Source organism: Ranitomeya imitator, chromosome 4, assembly GCF_032444005.1.
Source record: "Ranitomeya imitator isolate aRanImi1 chromosome 4, aRanImi1.pri, whole genome shotgun sequence".
Taxonomy (NCBI): Eukaryota; Metazoa; Chordata; class Amphibia; order Anura; family Dendrobatidae; genus Ranitomeya; species Ranitomeya imitator.
In genome coordinates this window covers 53609370-53630343 of record NC_091285.1, presented here as the reverse complement: position 1 = coordinate 53630343, position 20974 = coordinate 53609370, and the positions used below count along the sequence as shown (strand labels likewise).

Here is a 20974-nt window from a genome sequence, read left to right as displayed (position 1 = left end):
GGCGGCCGGCGCTGCAGGAGAAGAAGATAAAAAAAAAAAAAAAAAAAAGACGCCCCTTTAAATCTTCGGGCGGCGCCGTCCGCCGCCACGACCAGGGCCAGCTCCCCCCACCCCCGGGTCCCGCCCCCGCCCCTGCCCCCCGCTCTAATACTCACCTCTCCTGGTTCCTGCGGCTTCAGCGTCCTCTGACTCTGCGACGTCTCAGAGCAGAGGGCGCGATGACGTCACTACTGTGCGCGCCGCTCTGCCTCTCTGTCCTGAGCGTCGCAGAGCCGGAGAGACGCTGACTGCACCGGACCTGCGCTGGGAACGGGAGAGGTGAGGATTTTACTTTTTTTTTTTTTTCTTTATTTCTGACTGTCTGGGGCTGGGGCAATGCTGGAGACCATGGGGCAGAATGCTGGACACACTGGGGCAATACAGGAGACCATGGGGCAGATTGCTGGACACACTGGGGCAATACAGGAGACTATGGGGCAGATTGCTGGACACACTGGGGCAATACAGGAGACCATGGGGCAGATTGCTGGACACACTGGGGCAATACAGGAGACCATGGGGCAGATTGCTGGACACACTGGGGCAATACAGGAGACTATGGGGCAGATTGCTGGACACACTGGGGCAATACTGGAGACCATGGGGCAGAGCTCAGGACACATTGAGGCAATGCTGGAGACCCTGGGGCAGACTTCTGGACATACTGGGGCAATACTGGAGACCATGGGGCAGATTGCTGGACACACCGGGGCAATACTGGAGACCATGGGGCAGAATGCTGGACACACTGGGGCAATACAGGAGACCATGGGGCAGATTGCTGGACACACTGGGGCAATACTGGAGACCATGGGGCAGAATGCTGGACACACTGGGGCAGTACAGGAGACTATGGGGCAGAATGCTGGACACACTGGGGCAATACTGGAGACCCTGGGGCAGATTGCTGGACACACTGGGGCAATACTGGAGACCCTGGGGCAGATTTCTGGACACATTGAGGCAATGCTGGAGACCCTGGGGCAGACTTCTGGACACACTGGGGCAATGCTGGACACTGGGGCAGATTGCTGGACACACTGGGGGTAATATACTGGACACACTGGGGCAATGCTGGACACTGGGGGTAATATGCTGGACACACTGGGGCAGACTGCTGGACACACTGGGGAAAGGCTGGACACTGGGGCAGATTGCTGGACACACTGAGGGCAGATTGCTGGACACACTGGGGGTAATATGCTGGACATACTGGGGCAGATTGCTGGACACACTGGGGGTAATATGCTGGACACACTGGGGCAGATTGCTGGACAACATGGGGGTAATATGCTGGACACACTGGGGCAGATTGCTGGACAACATGGGGGTAATATGCTGGACACACTGGGGGCAGGACTTGAGGCATGGGCAGAATGTAGATACGGGGCATGATTGGAGACACGGGGCAGGATTGGATCATGGGGCAGGACGGATACGATGGAGGCTGGTGGGGCAGGATGGGGAGATCATATGGGGTAGAATGGATACTCATGAGGGCAGGATACGACAACATATGGCTGGAGCCAGGAATGAGATAAACGGGGCCAGGGTGGGGAATATTATTACCATAGGGGATAATTAAGGGATATTGTTACTGCAGTGATGTATTTATTTTATTTTTTGAGTATACTGTTTTAAATGGGGGGGCGGTCCTGTTACTGTGCAGAGTGACACTATATCACCTTTTTTTCTTCATGTGGTGTAATGTAGAAGTTGTGAAAAATTAAGTAATGTGTTCTGCAAGCGGAGCTCGAGATAACTGTGTTATTTCCTGCAGAAACGAGTCCTGGCTGGAAGGAATGATGGCGGTCTGTGCTGGATGAAAGATGAAGGACTTCACCTAGAGACGTCACTGGTGAGTCAGTGTTACCTATACACTGACACTATACACTGTATACTATATAGAGGTCCTGTGTATAATGTCACCAGTGATCTCTGTATTACCTCTACACAGACACTGCATACTAAGTACAGATCTCCTGTGAATACTGGCACTTATGGTGATAGTATTGTGGGTTTTTTTTTATTACTGATCAGTATTGTAGTATTCAGTCACTATGTGGTGGTAATATGTGGTCTGGAAATGGTGCGGTGGTATTTGTCCCTTGTATGTAGTATTATTCGGTCACTATGTGGCCTGGTCATGGTGTGGTGGTATTAAGTCACAGGTGTGGCATGTGGGGGTGACACCATTAGGCCCAGTTTAAGTTCTACAAAACAGGAAAACCATTTTTGGTAACCTTTGTGTGTATTGAGCTGGGGGGGGGGATGGGGAGGGGGGGCGCCAAACTCGGGAACAGCCCCGGGCGGCAAAAGCTCTAGCTACGCCTCTGAACGACCAGGACTGAGGCGCTGCATATACACTTTATACAGCCAGCACAGCAACAGCCTCTGATATATACAGGTAAACAGCCTCTGATACATACAGGTAAACAGCCTCTGATATATACAGGTAAACAGCCTCTGATATATACAGGTAAACAGCCTCTGATATATACAGCAAGTATTGAGATAGCTCTAAGGATATATATAATTTTGATGGTAACAAACTGCAGTGGCGAGCGTTCCTTCTCAAAACTCAAATTAGTTGAAAACCGATTAAGGACATCCATGAAGCAGGAACGACTTGTAAATGTGGCCATCATGAGCACCGAGTCAGATATACTGCGTGAATTGGACTTTAGTGACATCATTAGTGATTTTGCAGCATGAAAATCAAGGAAAGTGCCTGGATGCTAAAAAATGAATGATTTTACCCGAATTAATCTGCGTAAATGATTTTTGTAAATAAACTTGCGTTCGTTTCATTTTGTGTTTTCGTATGACATGTTGCAATACCTTGAAAAATGGGCCTCTCTCCAAAATGGACCCCGGGTCACCCACCTCTTATATCCGGCCCTGGTGCAGACAATAAAGAGATTACAGAGTAACACATAATTCACATTAAGCAGAGACAGAATTCCCATTTAGAATTAGGATTAAGTCAGTATTCGTTTTGGACCATCCATGTAATCCTGGAAAATCATTGATCTGTATGATGTGCGATGATCTTGAGCCTGCATACTACCATTTTCACACTAGGTGTCACTAGAGCTCTCTATTGCTCCTTATTGGAAAAATACACAGTCACTCCTTTTACAATTAGCGCGATCCTTTCCTTTTACTTGTGGTCTTTAGAGGCTGAGCATTCAGCAAATCCCACATCCTGCCCTCAGCACAGCAAGTCTGCCTTCAGGAAATGTCCAGGGACCCTGGGGTCAGTGCATACTGCTCATAGTGATGCATGGGTGTGTTAAAGAGCCAGCCTGCACCCCTGATTGAGAACCCATCATATAACTTAGAGGAAGAAGAAAATGCCCCTTGAAGTGTAATGTGATCTGTATACCCTCTGACATGGCTCCAGGACAGAGTCTTATATTTGGAAAGGAAATATTTGCCAGCTTCATCTTCTCTCTGATGCCTTTTCATCTCAAGGAACCTCAGCACAAGGGAACATCCAAACAAGGAGCTGAAGATTCATCCACTGCCTCCTCCGCTGCTCATCTGACCTGGTAAGAATGTGACTGGCACCCAGTGCCCATTGTATAAACAAGTATATGTGCAGAATGTGGATACAGAGCCTGTTATTAATACATCATGGTGGGTTCCTTTACTATGTAGCTATAATGGATGTATATTTCTGCACTTCTAATGATGGTATAGGTATAAATATATGTGCTATTGAGGATAGACCAGTTGACGTTCATTTACCTGGTTGTGATTTACAAAGAGCAAATCAATTCTCATTTGTCGAAAAGGAAAAAAAAAACAGTCGATTTATCCCTTAACCTCATTCTAGACAATTCATGAATCCATTTGCCAAACAGAGACCTGTCAGGAACAGTCCGCAAATCTTTGACAGAAATGTAAGATACAGCAGGTGCACCTTCATTTTCCAGCGCTGGAGCTGGGCCGTGCTTCCCCCAGGGCGAAGAAATCAGTCCCTGTATTAGTGTGGCTTGTACCAAGCACTATGGGATTTCCTTAAGCCCCCCATCAACACCCTGCATGGGGGCTATTAAACGTACATAGATGGCATAGGCCTCCATTATAAGATAAAATGTACTTTTTTTGAACTTTATACGACCGCATAAAAAATTCAGTCTCATCCAGAAAACTTGGGAGGACTTTTTTCTGCTGTTTTTATACATCAGTAGTAAAATTTATAAGACCATTTATTTTCCTATGTTAAAGAATCGCAACTAGTGGTGAGCGAGTGTACTCATGCTCGGGTTTTCCCCAGCACGCTCGGGTGATCTCCGAGTATTTGTTAGTGTTCGGAGATTTAGTTTTCATTGCCTCAGCTGAATGATTTACAGCTATTAGCCAGCCTGAGTACATGTGGGGGTTGCCTGGTTGCTAGGGAATCCTCACATGTAATCAGGCTGGCAAGTTGCTGTAAATCATTCAGCTGCAGGAGATCACCCGAGCGTGCTCAGGAAAACCCGAGCAACGAGTATATTCGCTCAGAGTCATCACTAATCACTACGTATCTGTTCAGATCGGACGCTGTACGGTGGCTCTGTGAGGAATCTGATATTATTTGCGCCCCCATAGACTTGAATGGACGAGTCTAATCCAAGACGCGGGAGAAATGAGTGCAAGCTGCAATTTTTGTTTTCCGCACTGGATTCTCTTCATGAAAAATATGCTCATCTGCCCCCATGAATATCATTGGTCTGATTGCTGTCTGTGTCTTTTCATGGGCAGTAATCGGACCGATAATACGGTTATGTGACGTTAACCACATGGAGATGCTAAGTGGCAAACATTTCTGAGGGACACTATCAAGACTCTCTTAGTATCCTTAGGAGTTTTTTAGCTTTGGAAAATAGCTGTCCCCTGGCTGCAGTTTGTTAGAAAAGACCAAACTGAGCTTTACTCACCATCCCCAGGTCCAGCGCTCCACTGCTTCTCCTAGTGTCTGTTGTCTGCAGCGCTGTGGCCAATCAGTGAACTCAGTGGCTTCGCCCAAGCCAATGGCACGAGACAATAAAAGCCAAAAAGCCTAGTTATTGGCTGCAACACTGTCGACGTGACAACAGCACTGGAGAAAGTAACAGACGCTGCTGCAGAGATTCAATGCTGAACCTGGGAAGGCTGGGTGAAAAACAATTATTATTTTTCAGTGGGAGTTTATACACTAAGCTAATATACCGAGTCCCACATTCACACAATCCATAATACAGGCCGGTAGGGAGTGGATGTATCTGTCGCAGATAGGGTTGAGCGACCTTGACCTTTTTAGAGTCGAGCCGTGTTTCGCGAAACCCGACTATCTTAGAAGTCGAGTCGAGTGGAATCGGCCGATTATCGCGAAAAGTCGGGTATCGCCCGAAACACGAAACCCAATGCAAGTCAATGGGGGAGCATAGTCGGCAGTGAGTGGAGGCCAGGAAAACACCTACACTGCCCATTTTAATGGCAAAAACATCCATTCTTGTTAAAGAAGCTTGTCAATCGTAATTTACCTTATAATAATTGGAAGGCATTTGAAATTGGGGGTCATTTGGCTAAAGTTGTGGGGGGTAGGGCTGGTTCAAGTAATTAGTGGGCCCAGGAAATCTGGACCACGTCACGGCAGTGGAGCAGGGAGAGGTAAGTATTTCAACTTTGCAAGTGCTGTGAACCTGAGCAAGCAGGGGGGGCCCACTCGTTGGCATTGGCACTGGCACAGGGCCCCTCAAAGTACAGCGGTGTGTTTGCACGGCGGGGGCGCCTCCCACCGGCAGCAACACTTTTGCGTACTATGAGAGGCCCTGTGCCAGTGACGTCGCCAACTAGTATTCCTCCCCCCACCTGATGAAGGAACCTGCACTTTCATCTGCACCTTCCTCTTTGTCCCCGTGTAAGGTGGTATGGTATGCGGGAAGAGGAACCTGACTTTCAGCAGGGTCACAATCTTGCTGTGTAGCGTGCACGGGGAATTTTGCGTTATGGGTCAATGTACCAGCAGACTCATCTATCACTGGCTGGGCAATGGGCAGGATGAGGAGGAAACACAGATATAGGCCCAAAGAATAAAGTGGGCTAAATGCAGTTCAAAATTGGTAACACAGGACTAACCAGGGGGCATTGCAGTGGAGGACAACTGGAATGAGAGGCTGACACAGAGAGTAGGCCCAAATCAGTAAGTAGTCGACATGCAGTTCAAAATTGGCAACCGTAGTAAACAGGCGGCCCAGCTTTGTTCAGTTGAGGAGAACAGCAAGGAGTGGCAGACACCGATAGTAGGCCCCAACCCAACTAGTAGGCCAAATGCAGTCTAACATTAACAACTACTTAACAAGAGCCTGAAAATGGAATTTCAGGACAGGAAACCAGGAGAACAGCAAGGAGTGGCAGACACCGATAGTAGGCCCCAAACCAACTAGTACGCCAAATGCAGTTGTTCCATTTAACTACAATTTAATGAGAGCCTGAAGATAGAAGTTCAGGAAAGGCAACCTGGAGAACACCTTGGAGTGGAACACACCATCTCTCTACACCCCATACCCAATTTGTAGGCCTAATGCAGTGTAGTTTTCAACAACTACTAAACGAGAGTCGGAAGATCGAAGCAATGTGGACGAAACCTGGGGAACACCTTGGAGTGTAACACACCGTCTCTCTACACCCCATACCCAATTTGTAGGCCTAATGCAGTGTAGTTTTCTACAACTACTAAACGAGAGTCGGAAGACCGAAGCAATGTGGACGAAACCTGGGGAACACCTTGGAGTGGAACACACCATCTCTCTACACCCCATACCCAATTTGTAGGCCTAATGCAGTGTAGTTTTCTACAACTACTAAACGAGAGCATGAAGATCGAAGCAATGGAGAGGAAACCTGGGGAACACCTTGGAGTGGAACACACCATCTCTCTACACCCCATACCCAATTTGTAGGCCTAATGCAGCGTAGTTTCCAACAACTACTAAACGAGAGCATGAAGATCGAAGCTCAGGAAAGGCAACCTGGAGAACACCTTGGAGTGGAACACATCATCTCTCTACACCCCATACCCAATTTGTAGGCCTAATGCAGCGTAGTTTCCAACAACTACTAAACGAGAGCATGAAGATCGAAGCAATGGAGAGGAAACCTGGGGAACACCTTGGAGTGGAACACACCATCTCTCTACACCCCATACCCAATTTGTAGGTCTAATGCAGCGTAGTTTCCAACAACTACTAAACGAGAGCATGAAGATCGAACCAATGGCGATGAAACCTGGGGAATACCTTGGAGTGGAACACACCATCTCTCTACACCCCATACCCAATTTGTAGGCCTAATGCAGCGTAGTTTCCAACAACTACTAAACGAGAGCATGAAGATTGAAGCTCAGGAAAGGCAACCTGGAGAACACCTTGGAGTGGAACACACCATCTCTCTACACCCCATACCCAATTTGTAGGCCTAATGCAGCGTAGTTTCCAACAACTACTAAACGAGAGCATGAAGATTGAAGCTCAGGAAAGGCAACCTGGAGAACACCTTGGAGTGGAACACACCATCTCTCTACACCCCATACCCAATTTGTAGGCCTAATGCAGCGTAGTTTCCAACAACTACTAAACGAGAGCATGAAGATTGAAGCTCAGGAAAGGCAACCTGGAGAACACCTTGGAGTGGAACACACCATCTCTCTACACCCCATACCCAATTTGTAGGCCTAATGCAGCGTAGTTTCCAACAACTACTAAACGAGAGCATGAAGATTGAAGCTCAGGAAAGGCAACCTGGAGAACACCTTGGAGTGGAACACACCATCTCTCTACACCCCATACCCAATTTGTAGGCCTAATGCAGCGTAGTTTCCAACAACTACTAAACGAGAGCATGAAGATTGAAGCTCAGGAAAGGCAACCTGGAGAACACCTTGGAGTGGAACACACCATCTCTCTACACCCCATACCCAATTTGTAGGCCTAATGCAGCGTAGTTTCCAACAACTACTAAACGAGAGCATGAAGATTGAAGCTCAGGAAAGGCAACCTGGAGAACACCTTGGAGTGGAACACACCATCTCTCTACACCCCATACCCAATTTGTAGGCCTAATGCAGCGTAGTTTCCAACAACTACTAAACGAGAGCATGAAGATTGAAGCTCAGGAAAGGCAACCTGGAGAACACCTTGGAGTGGAACACACCATCTCTCTACACCCCATACCCAATTTGTAGGCCTAATGCAGCGTAGTTTCCAACAACTACTAAACGAGAGCATGAAGATTGAAGCTCAGGAAAGGCAACCTGGAGAACACCTTGGAGTGGAACACACCATCTCTCTACACCCCATACCCAATTTGTAGGCCTAATGCAGCGTAGTTTCCAACAACTACTAAACGAGAGCATGAAGATTGAAGCTCAGGAAAGGCAACCTGGAGAACACCTTGGAGTGGAACACACCATCTCTCTACACCCCATACCCAATTTGTAGGCCTAATGCAGCGTAGTTTCCAACAACTACTAAACGAGAGCATGAAGATTGAAGCTCAGGAAAGGCAACCTGGAGAACACCTTGGAGTGGAACACACCATCTCTCTACACCCCATACCCAATTTGTAGGCCTAATGCAGCGTAGTTTCCAACAACTACTAAACGAGAGCATGAAGATTGAAGCTCAGGAAAGGCAACCTGGAGAACACCTTGGAGTGGAACACACCATCTCTCTACACCCCATACCCAATTTGTAGGCCTAATGCAGCGTAGTTTCCAACAACTACTAAACGAGAGCATGAAGATTGAAGCTCAGGAAAGGCAACCTGGAGAACACCTTGGAGTGGAACACACCATCTATCTACACCCCATACCCAATTTGTAGGCCTAATGCAGCGTAGTTTCCAACAACTACTAACCGAGAGCATGAAGATCGAAGCAATGGAGAGGAAACCTGGGGAACACCTTGGAGTGGAACACACCATCTCTCTACACCCCATACCCAATTTGTAGGCCTAATGCAGCGTAGTTTCCAACAACTACTAAACGAGAGCATGAAGATTGAAGCTCAGGAAAGGCAACCTGGAGAACACCTTGGAGTGGAACACACCATCTCTCTACACCCCATACCCAATTTGTAGGCCTAATGCAGCGTAGTTTCCAACCTGGGGAACACCTTGGGGAGGCAGACACCGTTAGTAGGCCCTACCAAAGTTGTACACCCAATGCAGTTTTAAAATTCCTAGAGGCTGAAAACAAGACTATTGACGCTCAGCTTTTTTCAAAGGAACACAGCTGAATTGAGTGGCGCAGACAGACACAGGTAGTAGGACTCAAACCAAAAACGTGGCTCACTGCAGCAGAAAAAAGTTACAGGGGTACACAAGCTGCAGTGCTCTGGGCAGTGGAGGACAATTTCAATAGTGAACCGCAGACAGACTTTGTACGCCTACTATTAAAAAAAGGATGCTCTATGCAATTATAAATAGGTTCTAGGGGTACACGGGCAGCAGTGGTGTGGTCAGTGGAGGCCTAGTGGAAGGAGTGACCGCAGACAGGCATCGAAGGCCTAAAATAAAAAAATTGGGCTGGCTGTAGGCAATTTTAAATTGGTTCCAGGGGTACACGGGCAGCAGTGGTGTGGTCAGTGGAGGCATATTGTAAGGAGTGACCGCAGACAGGCATCGAAGGCCTAAAATAATAACACATGGCTGTAGGCAATTTTAAATTGGTTCCAGGGGTACACGGGCAGCAGTGGCCTGGTCAGTGTAGTAGTAGTAGAAAGAACGGACCGCAGACAGGCATCGAAGGCCTAAAATAAAAAAATTGGGCTGGCTGTAGGCAATTTTAAATTGGTTCCAGGGGTACACGGGCAGCAGTGATGTGGTCAGTGGAGGCATAGTGGAAGGAGTGACCGCAGACAGGCTTCGAAGGCCTAACATAACAAAAATGTCAATACAATGGTATTGTCAGTGGCAGGCATTGAAGGATGTCAGCGCATAGACTAAACATTGGTGGAGCTGTGAGGTAATTTTGCAAGTGGTAGAGCACTGTTTGAGCTGGGGGGGGGGGAACTGTCTTGTGGCCGGCGGTACAGGCCCAGGGCCCCTCATATTACAACGGTGTGTCTGACGTTGGGTGCGCACCACCACCGCCAGAGACACTTTATTGTTCTAGGAGGGACCCAGTGGCAGTGCCGTCGACCAAAAGCGGGCACACCCACCTCTTCAGACAAACAGCACTCTCACGGGTGCTGTCGCCAAGTGTCGATACCACGGCCCCATGTGGGGAGTTTGGCCATTTAGTGAGGTGTAAACATGTCGTATGCTGGACAATCAGATGCAGAAAATTACGAGATTGGAAAAGGCATTCAGAATAGTCCACAGGCAAGACCTTTTCATAGGAAAGCTAGGTGTCAGCCAGGCAAGGTGGGGCAAAAGATTTCGAAATCCAGTTGTGGTTCATTTTAATGAAGGTTAGATCATCTACATTTTGGGTAGCCAGACGAGTCCTTTTTTCTGTTAGTATTGAACCTGCAGCACTGAATACTCTTTCTGATAGGACACTAGCTGCCGGGCAAGCAAGCTCCTGCAATGCATATTCTGCCAATTCTGGCCAGGTGTCTAATTTTGATGCCCAGTAATCAAATGGGAATGACGGTTGAGGGAGAACATCGATAAGGGATGAAAAATAGTTTGTAACCATACTGGACAAATGTTGTCTCCTGTCACTTTGAATTGATGCTGCAGTACCTGTCCTGTCTGCGGTCATAGCAAAATCACTCCACAACCTGGTCAGAAAACCCCTCTGGCCAACGCCACTTCTGATTTCTGCCCCTCTAACGCCTCTGGTCTGCTGGCCCCTGCAGCTCGTGTGAGAACGATCACGGGCGCTGTGTGCAGGGAATGCCAGAAGCAAACGGTCAACAAGAGTTGATTGTTTGGTTGCTAATATTAGTTCCAAGTTCTCATGTGGCATTATATTTTGCAATTTGCCTTTATAGCGAGGATCAAGGAGGCAGGCCAACCAGTAATCGTCATCGTTCATCATTTTAGTTATGCGTGTGTCCCTTTTGAGGATACGTAAGGCATAATCCGCCATGTGGGCCAAAGTTCCAGTTCTCAAATCTGCGGTTGTGCTTGGTTGAGGGGCAGTTTCAGGCAAATCCACGTCACTTGTGTCCCTCCAAAAACCAGAACCCGGCCTTGCCGCGCCACCAATTTCCAGTGGCCCCGGAAAAGCTTCCTCATTAAAAATATAATCATCCCCATCATCCTCCTCGTCCTCCTCCTCCTCTTTGCCCGCTAACTCGTCCTGTACACTGCCCTGGCCAGACAATGGCTGACTGTCATCAAGGCTTTCCTCTTCCTCAGCTGCAGACGCCTGATCCTTTATGTGCGTCAAACTTTGCATCAGCAGACGCATTAGGGGGATGCTCATGCTTATTATGGCGTTGTCTGCACTAACCAGCCGTGTGCATTCCTCAAAACACTGAAGGACTTGACACATGTCTTGAATCTTCGACCACTGCACACCTGACAACTCCATGTCTGCCATCCTACTGCCTGCCCGTGTATGTGTATCCTCCCACAAAAACATAACAGCCCGCCTCTGTTCGCACAGTCTCTGAAGCATGTGCAGTGTTGAGTTCCACCTTGTTGCAACGTCTATGATTAGGCGATGCTGGGGAAGGTTCAAAGAATGCTGATAGGTCTGCATACGGCTGGAGTGTACGGGCGAACGGCGGATATGTGAGCAAAGTCCACGCACTTTGAGGAGCAGGTCGGATAACCCCGGATAACTTTTCAGGAAGCACTGCACCACCAGGTTTAAGGTGTGAGCCAGGCAAGGAATGTGTTTCAGTTGGGAAAGGGAGATGGCAGCCATGAAATTCCTTCCGTTATCACTCACTACCTTGCCTGCCTCAAGATCTACAGTGCCCAGCCACGACTGCGTTTCTTTCTGCAAGAACTCGGACAGAACTTCCACGGTGTGTCTGTTGTCGCCCAAACACTTCATAGCCAATACAGCCTGCTGACGTTTGCCAGTAGCTGCCCCATAATGGGAGACCTGGTGTGCAACAGTGGCAGCTGCGGATGGAGTGGTTGTGCGACTGCGGTCTGTGGACGAGCTCTCGCTTCTGCAGGAGGACGAAGAGGAGGAGGAGGGGGTGCGAACGGCTACAGCCAACTGTTTCCTAGACCGTGGGCTAGGCAGAACTGTCCCAAACTTGCTGTCCCCTGTGGACCCTGCATCCACAACATTCACCCAGTGTGCCGTGATGGACACGTAACGTCCCTGGCCATGCCTACTGGTCCATGCATCTGTTGTCAGGTGCACCTTTGTGCTCACAGATTGCCTGAGTGCATGGACGATGCGCTCTTTAACATGCTGGTGGAGGGCTGGGATGGCTTTTCTGGAAAAAAGTGTCGACTGGGTAGCTCGTAGCGTGGTACAGCGTAGTCCATCAGGGCTTTGAAAGCTTCGCTTTCAACTAACCGGTAGGGCATCATCTCTAACGAGATTAGTCTAGCTATGTGGGCGTTCAAACCCTGTGTACGCGGATGCGAGGCTAAGTACTTCCTTTTTCTAACCATAGTCTCATGTAGGGTGAGCTGGACTGGAGAGCTGGAGATCGTGGAACTAGCGGGGGTGCCGGTGGACATGGCAGACTGAGAGACGGTGGGAGATGGTATTGTTGCCGCCGGTGCCCTAGATGCAGTGTTTCCTACTACGAAACTGGTGATTCCCTGACCCTGACTGCTTTGGCCTGGCAAAGAAACCTGCACAGATACTGCAGGTGGTGCGGAAAATGGTGGCCCTACACTGCCGGAAGGGATGTTGCGTTGCTGACTAGCTTCATTGGCCGAGGGTGCTACAACCTTAAGGGACGTTTGGTAGTTAGTCCAGGCTTGCAAATGCATGGTGGTTAAATGTCTATGCATGCAACTTGTATTGAGACTTTTCAGATTCTGTCCTCTGCTTAAGGTAGTTGAACATTTTTGACAGATGACTTTGCGCTGATCAATTGGATGTTGTTTAAAAAAATGCCAGACTGCACTCTTTCTAGCATCGGATACCTTTTCAGGCATTGCAGACTGAGCTTTAACCGGATGGCCACGCTGTCCTCCAACAGGTTTTGGCTTTGCCACGCGTTTTGGGCAAGATACGGGCCCGGCAGATGGAACCTGTTGCGATGTTGATGCCTGCTGCGGCCCCTCCTCCTCGGCTTCAGAACTGCTGCCGCCTGCACCCTGTTCCCCCAATGGCTGCCAATCGGGGTCAAGAACTGGGTCATCTATTACCTCTTCTTGTAGCTCGTGTGCAACTTCGTCTGTGTCACCGTGTCGGTCGGTGGTATAGCGTTCGTGATGGGGCAACATAGTCTCATCAGGGTCTGATTCTTGATCATTACCCTGCGAGGGCAATGTTGTGGTCTGAGTCAAAGGACCAGCATAGTAGTCTGGCTGTGGCTGTGCATCAGTGCACTCCATGTCAGATTCAACTTGTAATGGGCATGGACTGTTAACTGCTTCACTTTCTAAGCCAGGGACGGTATGTGTAAAGAGCTCCATGGAGTAACCCGTTGTGTCGCCTGCTGCATTCTTCTCTGTTGTTGTTTTTGCTGAAGAGGACAAGGAAGCGACTTGTCCCTGACCGTGAACATCCACTAACGACGCGCTGCTTTGACATTTACCAGTTTCACGAGAGGAGGCAAAAGAGCTAGAGGCTGAGTCAGCAAGATAAGCCAAAACTTGCTCTTGCTGCTCCGGCTTTAAAAGCGGTTTTCCTACTCCCAGAAAAGGGAGCGTTCGAGGCCTTGTGTAGCCAGACGACGAACCTGGCTCCACAGCTGCAGACTTAGGTGCAATATTTTTTTTCCCACGACCAGCTGATGCTCCACCACTACCACTACCCTCATTACCAGCTGACAATGAACGCCCCCGGCCACGACCTCTTCCACCAGACTTCCTCATTGTTTTAAAAACGTAACCAAACTAACGGTATTTGTTGCTGTCACACAACTTACACGGTGAGCTATAACTTCAGTATGATTTAGCTACCCCTTTACAGGTGAGTGAGACCACAACGAAAATCAGGCACAATGTTACACACTCTGTTGTTGGTGGCAACAAATGAGAGAGATGCCACACACGCAGGACTGTCACTGAAGCACAAATGTAAATATTAATCTCCCACTGATTTGATTTTTTTTTTTTTTTCGGGGAGACTTTAGGAAAAAAAAATAATAGAATAAAATGATTTTTTCAGGAAGAATTTAGAAACCAAATAAAATAAAATGATTTTTTCTGGGAGAATTTAGAAAACAAATAAAACAAAAAAAGGCTTTCTATGGCCCACTGAGTGAGAGATGACGCACACAGGAGTCAGGAGTGGCACACAAGCCCAGAGGCCAATATTTATCTCCCACTGATTGATGTAGTGATTTTTTCAGGTAGATTTTGGAACCCAAATCAAGCTAAAAAAATAATAGGCTTTCTATGGCCCACAATTGGAGAGAGAGAGAGAGATGGCACACCCAGGAGTCAAGACTGGCACACAAGCAGAAAGGGCAATATTAATCTCCCACTGATTTGATTTTTTTTTTTTTCAGGGAGACTTTAGGAAAAAAAAATAATAGAATAAAATGATTTTTTCAGGAAGAATTTAGAAACCAAATAAAATAAAATGATTTTTTCTGGGAGAATTTAGAAAACAAATAAAACAAAAAAAGGCTTTCTATGGCCCACTGAGTGAGAGATGACGCACACAGGAGTCAGGAGTGGCACACAAGCCCAGAGGCCAATATTTATCTCCCACTGATTGATGTAGTGATTTTTTCAGGTAGATTTTGGAACCCAAATCAAGCTAAAAAAATAATAGGCTTTCTATGGCCCACAATTGGAGAGAGAGAAAGAGATGGCACACCCAGGAGTCAAGACTGGCACACAAGCAGAAAGGGCAATATTAATCTCCCACTGATTTGATTTTTTTTTTTTTTTCAGGGAGACTTTAGGAAAAAAAAATAATAGAATAAAATGATTTTTTCAGGAAGAATTTAGAAACCAAATAAAATAAAATGATTTTTTCAGGGAGAATTTAGAAAACAAATAAAACAAAAAAAGGCTTTCTATGGCCCACTGAGTGAGAGATGACGCACACAGGAGTCAGGAGTGGCACACAAGCCCAGAGGCCAATATTTATCTCCCACTGATTGATGTAGTGATTTTTTCAGGTAGATTTTGGAACCCAAATCAAGCTAAAAAAAATAATAGGCTTTCTATGGCCCACAATTGGAGAGAGAGAGAGAGATGGCACACCCAGGAGTCAAGACTGGCACACAAGCAGAAAGGGCAATATTAATCTCCCACTGATTTGATTTTTTTTTTTTTTTTTTCCAGGGAGACTTTAGAAAAAAAAAAATAATAAAAAAAAAAATGATTTTTTCAGGAAGAATTTAGAAACCAAATAAAATAAAAATGATTTTTTCAGGGAGAATTTATAAAACAAATAAAACAAAAAATAGGCTTTCTATGGCCCACTGAGTGAGAGATGACGCACACAGGAGTCAGGAGTGGCACACAAGCCCAGAGGCCAATATTTATCTCCCACTGATTGATTTATTGATTTTTTCAGGTAGAATTTAGAACCCAAATCAACCAAAAACATAAATAGGCTTTCTATGGCCCACTATTTGTGAGAGAGATGGCACGCTCAGGACTAGCACACAAGCCCAGAGGCCAATATTAATCTCCCACTTTTTATTTTTTTTCAGGGAAAATTTATAAACCCAATAAAAAATATAATAAATAGGCTTTCTATGGCCCACTATCTGAGAGAGAGAGATGGCACGCTTAGGACTGGCACACAAGCCCAAAGGCCAATATTAATCTCCCTTTTTTTTTTCAGGGAGAATTTATAAAACCAAAAAAAAAAAAATAAATAGGCTTTCTATGGCCCACTATTTGTGAGAGAGATGGCACGCTCAGGACTGGCACACAAGCCCAGAGGCCAATATTAATCTCCCACTTTTTTGTTTTTGTTCCAGGGAAAATTTATAAACCCAATAAAAAAAATAATAAATAGGCTTTCTATGGCCCACTATCTGAGAGAGAGAGATGGCACGCTTAGGACTGGCACACAAACCCAAAGGCCAATATTAATCTCCCTTTTTTTTTCAGGGAGGATTTATAAAACCAAAAAAAAATAAATAAATAGGCTTTCTATGGCCCACTATTTGTGAGAGAGATGGCACGCTCAGGACTGGCACACAAGCCCAGAGGCCAATATTAATCTCCCACTTTTTTGTTTTTGTTCCAGGGAAAATTTATAAACCCAATAAAAAAAATAATAAATAGGCTTTCTATGGCCCACTATCTGAGAGAGAGAGATGGCACGCTTAGGACTGGCACACAAGCCCAAAGGCCAATATTAATCTCCCACTGATTGATTTATTGATTTTTTCAGGTAGAATTTAGAACCCAAATAAAGCAAAAAAAAAAAAATAGGCTTTCTATGGCCCACTGAGTGAGTGATGATGCACACAGGAGTCAGGAGTGGCACACAAGCCCTGAGGCCAATATTTTTCTCCCACTGATTGATGTAGTGATTTTTTCAGGTAGATTTTAGAACCCAAATCAAGCAAAAAAATAAATAGGCTTTCTATGGCCCACTGACTGAGAGATGGCACACACAGGAGTCAAGAGTGGCACACAAGCCCTGAGGCCAATATTTTTCTCCCACTGATTGATGTAGTGATTTTTTCAGGTAGATTTTATAACCCAAATCAAGCAAAAAAATGAATAGGCTTTCTATGGAAACTGAGTGAGAGATGGCACTCTAGCAGAAATGTCAATCTTAATCTCCCACAAGAAAAAAAAAAAAAAACAGGGAGTGTCCTTCAATTACTATCTCCCTGCAGTAATCTCAGCCAGGTATGGCAGGCAGCAATAAGGAGTGGACTGATGCACAAATTAAATAAAAAGTGTGGACAAACAAAAAAGATAGCTGTGCAGAAAGGAAGGAACAAGAGGATTTGTGCTTTGAAAAAAGCAGTTGGTTTGCACAGCGGCGTACACACAGCAATGCAGCTATCAGGGAGCCTTCTAGGGCAGCCCAATGAGCTACAGCGCTGAGGGAAAAAAAAAAAAATGTAGCTTCCACTGTCCCTGCACACCGAAGGTGGTGTTGGGCAGTGGAAATCGCTACAGCACAAGCGGTTTGGTGGTTAATGGACCCTGCCTAACGCTATCCCTGCTTCTGACGAAGCGGCAGCAACCTCTCCCTAAGCTCAGATCAGCAGCAGTAACATGGCGGTCGGCGGGAACGCCCCTTTATAGCCCCTGTGACGCCGCAGACAGCAAGCCAATCACTGCAATGCCCTTCTCTAAGATGGTGGGGACCAGGACCTATGTCATCACGCTGCCCACACTCTGCGTTTACCTGCATTGGCTGAGAAATGGCGCTTTTCGCGTCATTGAAACGCGACTTTGGCGCGAAAGTCGCGTACCGCATGGCCGACCCCGCACAGGGGTCGGATCGGGTTTCATGAAACCCGACTTTGCCAAAAGTCGGCGACTTTTGAAAATGAACGACCCGTTTTGCTCAACCCTAGTCGCAGATATTCCATGGCAAATTAGTAGATGCAATTTCTGCTTTAAGTTGCACACATTTTGTTGTGGATTGCACTGGAGAAATACTGCAGGTTTAAAGTAATACCTCAAAACAGCAGTATAATGTGAGTACCTTAAAGGGAACCTGTCACCCCGTTTTTTCAAGAAGAGCTAAAAATAGCGTTAAATAGGGGCAGAGCTGGGCTTTACATTAGTGTATTTTGGAGCCTTTATTCCCCACCTATGCTGCCGAAATACCTTTGTAAAGTCGCCGTTTTGGGCTGTCACTCACGCTGGTCAGGTCATATGGGCGTGGTGACAGCGCTGTTTCTCCTCCAGATCTCCGTTGGTGGCGTAGTGGTGTGCGCATGTCCAAGTGGCGAATCCACTGCGCAGCTTGAAGGAAAATAGCACGATCTGCGCTATTCAGCCGTTTATCGGTGGGCTCGGCCATCTTTGTGAGGCCGCGCGTGCGCAGATGGTTCTTCTCGGCTTCCCGGGGCTTCAGGAAAATGGCCGCGGGATGCCGCGAGTGCGCAGATGGCGATCTCGACGGCCATTTTCCTGAAGCCGAGTTCGCATCTCGGCTGCAGGAAAATGGCCGCCGCGATCTCCATCTGCGCACGCGCGGCATCCCGCGGCCATTTTCCTGAAGCCCCGGGAAGCCGAGAAGAACCATCTGCGCACGCGCGGCCTCACAAAGATGGCCGAGCCCACGATAAACGGCTGAATAGCGCAGATCGTGCTATTTTCCTTCAAGCTGCGCAGTGGATTCGCCACTTGGACATGCGCACACCACTACGCCACCAACGGAGATCTGGGGGAGAAACAGCGCTGTCACCACGCCCATATGACCTGACCAGCGTGAGTGACAGCCCAAAACGGCGACTTTACAAAGGTATTTTGGCAGCATAGGTGGGGAATAAAGGCTCCAAAATACACTAAAGTAAAGCCCAGCTCTGCCCCTATTTAACGCTATTTTTAGCTCTTCTTGAAAAAACGGGGTGACAGGTTCCCTTTAAAGAGAACCTGACAGCTGACACATGCTGCCCAATCCGGCGCACGTAGGCAGAGACCTGTCACTCCAGTGCAGGGGTTGGTGAAAAGTCGCCGGGGACCCGTCTATCTGCGTAGTCTCCAGTATGTCTTTCACTGATACGCCGCAATGTTCCAGAGTCACACATATCTGGCCGAGATAATACAGCCAGTGCCTGATACATGCTGCCCACAGATTGGTCCGCATGTATCAGCTGACAACTCCATTGTAAATTGGCCCCACAGATTGGTCCTCATGTATCAGCTGAGAACTTCACTGTAAATTGGCCCCACAGATTGGTCCGCATGTATCAGCTGACAACTCCACTGTAAATTGGTCCCACGGATTGGTCCGCATGTATCAGCTGACAACTCCACTGTAAATTGGTCCCACGGATTGGTCCGCATGTATCAGCTGACAACGTCACTGTAAATTGGCCAGAAATGTATGCCCACATGATACAATAAGGGTTCACATTTTTTTTGTTGCATATGTTTGGCGTCATACAGAATTATTGAGAGTGTATATTGTGTGGTGTGCGGCTGCCGGCCTGAAATGTCCTGCCCAAGCCACTATTCTTATCACATTGCTGTGAAGCCTATGTACTCCATGAAGTCTAATCAATACATCAGGGAAAGCAAATATAGAGAACTCCGCTGGTAAATGAAGACGCTAATCCAATTAGGTCTACTGATGGATTCTTACCTAAGCAGCGGATGCTTTTATCTCTACCATTCCCAAGTCTATGTAGCTATAACAGAGATAGTAAATGTATAGGATAGGCTTAGGAATTCAGCAATCATCGAGGGAATCTATCAGTAGGATGAACCCTTCTAAGCCATCTATATAGGGATGCAAGTCATAGGATCCTGAATAATGGGATGCCTTGATATCTGTGATCCGATGTCTTATTCCAGAGAAATCCACATTTGTGTAACATGTAAGTGAGCTGTTAATATCTATGGGTGGGCCATAGATCTCCCCGAGCTTATTTTAAATGAAAAGGAGAGCTATCAGTGTGAAACATGTAGAATACTAGAGCAGACTGTCAATCATAACATGTCTCACACTGGTAATGCCCCTTTTCATTTAAAATAATTTCTGGAGGCAAATTTTTAGGTAGATCTGTGTCCGGCCCATAGATCTTAACAGCTAATTTACATATTACACATTTGTCTGTGGCTTGTTTTCCTGAGACTATTTTAGAGCTACAATTTTGCTGTGATATACAGTTGTGCTCAAAAGTTTACATACCCTGGCAGAATTTTTGCATTCTTGGCCTTTTCTCAGAGAATATGAATGATGGCACCAAAACTTTTTCTCCACTCATGGTTAGTGGTTGGGTGAAGCCTTTTATTGTCAAACTACTGTCTTTTCTCTTTTTAAATCATAATGACAACCCAAAACATCCAAATGACCCTGTTCAAAAGTTCACATACCCTGGTGATTTTGGCGTGATAACATGCACAGAAGTTGACACAAATGGGTTTGAATGGCTACTAAAGGAAATATCCTCACGTGTGACCTGTTTGCCTGTAAACAGTGTGTGTGCATAATCTAGCCACTGACATTTCTGGATTGTGATATACAAAAAAAGGTTGCACTCTATCGTGCCAAAACACGTCAAATATGAAATACATGAAATTTGAATAGCAAAATTGCTTTTTGAACATTAGGAAAAAAAAAATTTTTTGAGACGCTTAGCACAGAATTTGGCCAAATAGTGTGAGCCCATCAACCATCGTCAAGGTGGTCTCATTAAAAAACTGATGGGTACCTGACCTCCCTGTCCAAATGTGAACACTTACCGAAGGCTAATGTCTGCATGCTTGGGTGAATATGGACACCTCTCTCAGCAAAGCCTACATATAGGTTGGCCGGAACCAAGCGTGAATAGATGTAATTAAAAACCAGATGGTGAAGGGAGGAGTGCTCAGTCAGTAAGCTAACATAGAAATGACAGAAAAAAGACTGGCACATCCAAACTACTGTGAATAGGTGCATACCAGGAGCAGCTACCTCCATATATAATATACAAAAAAAGGTTGCACTCTATCGTGCCAAAACACGTCAAATATGAAATGCATGAAATTTGAATAGCAAAATTGCTTTTTGAACATTAGGAAAACATTTTTTTTTTGAGACGCTTAGCACAGAATTTGGCCATATAGTGTGAGCCCATCAACCATCGTCAAGGTGGTCTCATTAAAAAACTGATGGATTTTTTTTCCTAATGTTCAAAAAGCAATTTTGCTATTCAAATTTCATGTATTTCATATTTGACGTGTTTTGGCACGATAGAGTGAAACCTTTTTTTGT

General features: G+C 46.4%; 1 protein-coding gene across 1 annotated transcript in view; it reads left to right on the top strand.

The window, feature by feature from the left end:
• Positions 1–3210: 3210 nt before the first annotated feature.
• RELL2 (RELT like 2) overlaps positions 3211–20974 on the top strand; it is a 149136-nt gene continuing 131372 nt past the window's right edge. Inside the window, exon 1 of the mRNA XM_069763638.1 lies at positions 3211–3593. The gene's annotated coding sequence lies outside the window, so the exon portion shown is untranslated. The remainder of the gene's footprint in view (positions 3594–20974) is intronic.